Source organism: Rattus norvegicus, chromosome 4 (assembly GCF_036323735.1).
Source record: "Rattus norvegicus strain BN/NHsdMcwi chromosome 4, GRCr8, whole genome shotgun sequence".
In the NCBI taxonomy this organism is placed as follows: Eukaryota; Metazoa; Chordata; class Mammalia; order Rodentia; family Muridae; genus Rattus; species Rattus norvegicus.
This window is the reverse complement of record NC_086022.1, coordinates 130200458-130206569: the sequence shown is the minus strand read 5'-3', so window position 1 is coordinate 130206569 and position 6112 is coordinate 130200458. Positions and strand designations below refer to the sequence as shown.

The window sequence follows — 6112 nt, the reverse complement described above, 5'->3', positions numbered from 1 at the left end:
ACTCAGGGAACAGCTTAATACTAGCAAAGTAACCATCCCAGGATCTTTTCCAGGGCCTGCCACATGCCCAGTCATGTGTTCTTGAGTCAGTTAATAGCACCAGGCACAAGTTCTGTCTTTCAGCATCTCTGAGAAGTTTCTAATTAACTTGGCCAACCTTGGACTTGGGATCCCTTACTGACTTAATCACCTCACCCTCAGGCTCAAATATAGGAGTCTTACTACATAAGCGCTCCCTTTGTGAGGTCAACTCCTTTAGTAGTGTTTTGTGACTAGGAAGGAGAGAGCTGGTCAAAAGAATGCAGGGTGTTTTGCTTTCTGGGAGCAAGATACATTAGTCAGGTAGAAATGGCTGACTAATGTACATTCCTTTGTAGAAAAGGCTCAGTTTGACACACGCTAACAAGGACTGCCTTCTTGACTGTATGTCAACTCTGTGCTAAACATTTCACACATCTCGTTTCCATTTAACCCTCATGACAATGTCAAGGCAAAGATTATTGTTATTTCCCAGAAATTAGATCCATTTAGATACCATTTCACCTTTGCTATTTACACTAGGAATTCTAATCATTGTAACCTAAAGAAATACTGACCAAGACACCAGCTGTATGTTATCATCCCTCAGCTAGACTGGGAAGGGCAACAGAACATTGATAACGTGAGATGTCGATAAAGATGTAGAAAACATTCAAGGAGCATTTGACAATAAATACCCATCACTATCAAGTATGCCCAAGTGTTCCAATAAGTAATTTGGTCAGATAAATTAATCCATGAATCACCATAATAAAATAATTATAAAAGTAAACAAGATAATACATACACATATCCACATGTGTTTGTTGAGAAAAAATATTCTGAAAACTAACGAATACCCACGAATAGAACAGAGACAAATAAACTCTGGCACATGATTACAATAAAACCCTGACTTGTCACTTATATGACAAACAGTCATATTCTTGATATGGATACAAATCTACACTTAACATGTTGGTATTTTACAGTAAAAATGTACCTGTAAATGCATAAATAAAAATGCAAGTGATTTGGGCTGAGCGGTGCTACATTAAGTAATTGCCACTTTATATCATGCCAAACTTTCAAAATTTTACACATGCACACACCACAGAAAACGCAGAAAAAAGGCGCTGAAGGAAAACCCGCTCACAAGAAGCTAAGGTTCCCACTTTGAAAATATTAGCCTTTTGTATCATCATGTGTCATCCTGTGTTTGTTTGTAGTCCCACTTTACGTCCCAGGTACCTCATTCGTCCTGGACATCTACCCACGACTTGCCTTTCTCAGCGCCTCTTTTTCTCCTAGAAGCATGTCTCAGGTTGCTTTGTTTGCTTCCCCTTTGTTCCTTGTATAGAAAGATGGGAATGAGGGGACAAGGTGAGCCCTTCATCAACCATAGGAGCCAAAGGAGAGTACCAGCCTAGGCTCCCTTCACAGCCCCCTCCCTGCAAAGGCCACATCTCATATTTGATGCTGTGCTCTCCAGATGCAAGTCAGAAGCAGAACTGATTTAGTCTGTTGCTGACGAACTACAACAGAAAACATCACAGTGCTTCAGACCTGTATAGCATAATGTAGCTAAAAGGTTGGCTAACTAGTGGCCTTAAGTGTTGAAGTAACTACAAACAATTCTTATGTATACAGAACAGTGGTGTACATAGAAGACCTAAGTTTTTCTGATTCTGGGTTCTTCCTCAACAAATACATCAAACCACAAAGAGGGCAAAAAAGGAGAACAAGAGTTATCCCTTAGGGTAACCCATGTTCAAATCCTGGAAGAGATTGTAACTTGACATCATAATAACAAAACAGGATCACAAATATCAACTAAACTTTTGGGTTGGGTCTGGAAAAGTCTCCCAATGCTCTTGTGTTAAAGTTATGATCTCCAGTATAGCAACAGGGATGAGGCTTTGGTAATGATCAGATCAGAAGTGCTTTAACCTTGTTGATGAATTAAGTCTCTTAATTATTTCTATTCTAATTGTATATTGAAAGGAAACTGACATAGAAGGTTCAACTGTATGAAGCAAGTCACTGGAAACGTGGTCTTGAAAAGTACATGGTGTCCCCAGTCATTTCCTCAATTCTCTTTCTCTCTTCTTCCCTCCTCCCCTCCCTCCCTCCCTCTTTCTCAATCCATACATGAGAAGAGCAGCTTCTCCTACCTCATGCACCTATGACCATGATGTTCTGCTTCAATGTAGTCATAGGAATGCTACCTCCTGGCCATGAATTGAAACCCTCACTCAAAAGATAGAACCATTCTTCAGCTTATCTCAGGAACTTTGTTCCAACCGCCACAAGCTTCTACACTGAATTTTTACCAGACAGAAGAGACATAGATGATAAGGGATTGATCGTGGCCTCACAGCACGGTCCATTGTTATGAGGAAGATGTGGGAATTGGAAGAGCTTCAACTGTAGCAATGGGAGCCAATGGCATGAGCTTCCCACACTGTAGTCAGAGCAGGGAGCAAATCAGATTGGAGCTGGAAATAGATGTAACCTTGAAAGCATGTCTACAGTGGACAGTATTGGTCAGTTAGGCCCGATGTCCCAAAGATTCCATTATGTGCCTAAACAATGCAATCAGTTGGGGGCCACTGTTCAAAACAGGAGCCCGTGGGTGGTACAGTTCCAAGTGATCACAGTTCCAAATTTGTGGTTCTAAGAAACCTGAAATTTTACTTGACATTTTGCTTCTGATTTGAATTTTGTAGAGTGTGTGGAATCTGTTCTTATTTATAATAATAAGCTATGGCTTCTTTTGTGTCACTCTCAGACTGGAAATACTTTTAACACTTTCAGCACACTGGAGTGGTTCCCTCCTATTTGTTAAGAATCCCAGGACATTTGTATTTTTGTAAGTTCATAGATATGAGATAAGGAAATAAAATACAACTCCACTCTCTCTAGGAAGAAGGGAAGCAAACCACCATCTTCACACAATAGCCCTAGGAGCCAAGGCAGGATATGCGAAATAGTTGTGACTTCTATGATACTTGGTATAGTCGGGATCTATCCATTTTGCAATATCCAGTCATCAGGATCACTATGAGAACACTAGTGATAGTACAGGATCAGACTTTCTTACCACAACAATATCTTGAAATCAAATATAACCAGCCTGGTTAGCTCTCTTTGAACTCTGCTTGAGTGAGAAAAGACAGTTCTTACATGCCACAGTGACCACCCATACCTCTATACTGTATTGTCTTTTAACACTTCTCTCCATATCTCTATGTCTTTTTCCTTCAGCTCTTACAAATAGTCCAAGCTAATATTTGCCTTACAATATTTAGCCCATTTATACTTAGTGTGGTTGCTGTATACAAATACAGCAATTTGATCTGCCATTGTGCCCTGCATTTTCTATTTGTTTCATTCCCCTTTCAAGGCTCTTACCCTCTTTTCATGTCTTGCCTCCTAGCATCATTTTAGTTTCATGAACTTTTAACTTATATTTCTTAAGATTCTTTTCAAGGATCACTTATAGGGTAATAGTGTGTGTTGTTAACTAAAACTCATGAGAATTTGTTTATATTTATATTTACTTTGTAAATTAAATTGTCACTGTTGTGAAACAGTACAGCTCTTCTGTGTGCATAATCATTTTACAATATTGTGAGACTTCCTTGGAACTAAAATAAATTTATCCAACATTTCTTATACTAGTAATCTGCTAACTATAAATTTTCTAGATTATAGTCTTGTAAGTTTATATAACTTTCTTTTTAAGATTATTTCATCCATTTATTAAGATTATTTAATTATTCAATCATTCATTTATATTGCATTTAATTTCATTAAATTATTTTATTTATATTATAGTATTTTTATTTACATAATATTTATTACAGTATGTGTGTGTTTATGTGTATCACATATATGTAAGTGCCCCTGGACATCAGAAGAGGGTGTCAAATTGACTGGAATTGTTGTTACAGGCAAGTTACCAGCTGGCTGATGTGGGTTCTAGGAAATGCACTAAAAGAACAGTAAGAACTACTAATTTCTAGTCTATCTCACCAGGCTCATATTTAGTTTTATTTGTAAAATGATTTCACTAATTACGGCACATTTGGCTACCAGGTCTTTTGTTTTGTTTGTGGTTTTGCTTTTTCTTTGTTTCTGACTCTGTTTTGTTTTTTAATTTTTAATTCTTCAGTTTGTTGAAGAGATAAGTTTAGCAATCTGGCAAGATTTTACATTCAAATTTTTCTTCTCACAGACTGTGTGATTTTATGGCAGTGTCTGTGCATTGTCTTTTAAATTTCCAGTTGTGTTTGAGTCTCAAATTCATACCAGCTGAACTGTGGATAACTAAGAAAATGCTTTTAAAAATGCAACAAAGTCTTAACCTTACCAGTGCGGTTCAGAATTTTAGAGTTCTTAAAGAGTTCTAGTTGACTCCCAGTTTCCAGTTCATTTTGCTCTGGGGCACCGACTCAATGCATATGTAATGTGTATTTAGCTAGGGATTTGCGGACAGTTCATATTCAGATTTTGACTGCTGAATATCTATTGCTTTCACATTTCCAAACTATCTGCCAGAGGAGCCCATTCCTTGGCTGACATCTGTTCTTTCACACTGGTGATTAAGGATTGAGTGATTAGGAGAAACTGTCATACACAATAGCGATTGGTGCATAGGTTTGTCAGTCATTATTCACATAACTAGGCACTTTATAAACTATTGGAAAAATATAAATTCCTATGGGTCATAAGGAGTATAAGAGACTCAGCGTATATACTTTACTTAATTTCCTAATGCGGACATAGTTTTAAAACAACTCATCATATACTACCAATAAATTATGATCTAGTTAGCATTTTACCAATTCACTTATTTGCATGTCCATCAATGTTTATGCATATTTGTGATAAAATTTTGTCTACCAATAAAGACAGCCCACAGTTCTTTGACCATAAGGATGCCCTTGGTTTTCCTGTTACCACATCCATTCCCTTCTCTTCCAATCACCCATCTGACCCCATGAACAGTTATAGTTTCTATTCCATTGTTATCATTTCTGTCATTTCATATAATATTCTGTCATTTCAAGATGTTGCACAAATAGAATTATATGATGTATTATCATGAAGTATTAATGTTTCTCAATATAATTTTCAGGAATTTATCCAAGTTGTAATATACATGCATATATATATATATACATACATACATACATACATATAAATGTATTTTACTCTATAAAAATACTTTTATTTTTCTTTCATACATTACATCCTGGTCACAATTTCCCCTACCTTCATTCCTCCTAGTCCCTCTACCCACCCCTTCTTTCCTCAGATCTACTTCTCCTCTATTTCCCTTTTTAAAAAATAGATGTAGGCCTCTCCGGGATATCTCCTGAACATGGACTAACAAGATGTGATAAGACTGGGCAGAGCCCTCATACCAATGCTAGACAAGATGACCTAGTAGGAGAAAGGGGGTCCCAAGTACAGGCAAAAGAGTCAGAGATACCCCTTACTTTCACTATTGGGAGTCTAACAGGTACACTAAGAAACACAACCATAAGGTATATGTAGAGGACCTATTTCAGACCCATACAGGGTCCATGGTTGTCACGTCAGTCTCTGTGAACCTCTATGAACCTATGTAGTTGATCATGTGGGCTGCTTTCCTGGTGTACGTGAACGCCCTGGCTCCTAGAATCTTTCCTTCTCCTCTGTGAGATTCCTCTGGCTCCTCGGAGCATTTGGCTTTGAGTCTCTGCATCTGCTCTTAGCCTCTGGGTGACACCCCTGTTATGACAACGGGACTAGGAACTGACCTATGAGGACACCAGAGGAATATCATTAGGAATCATTTCATCAACGTTTTTTCTTTTTTTTTTTAAGATTTATTTATTATATATAAGTACACTGTAGCTATCTTCAGACACACCAGAAGAGGGCATCAGACCCCATTACAGATGGTTGTGAGCCACCATGTGGTTGCTTGGATTTGAACTCAGGACCTCTGGAAGAGCAATGAGTGTTCTTAACCGCTGAGCCATCTCTCCAGCCCCCAACGTTTTTTTCCTAAACATCTTAGGAACTATTCTGGGTCTCTGGG

General features: G+C 37.9%; 1 long non-coding RNA gene across 5 annotated transcripts in view; it reads left to right on the top strand.

The window, feature by feature from the left end:
- LOC102549269 (uncharacterized) overlaps window positions 1–6112 on the top strand; it is a 155279-nt gene that overhangs the window by 92211 nt on the left and 56956 nt on the right. The window lies entirely within an intron of this gene.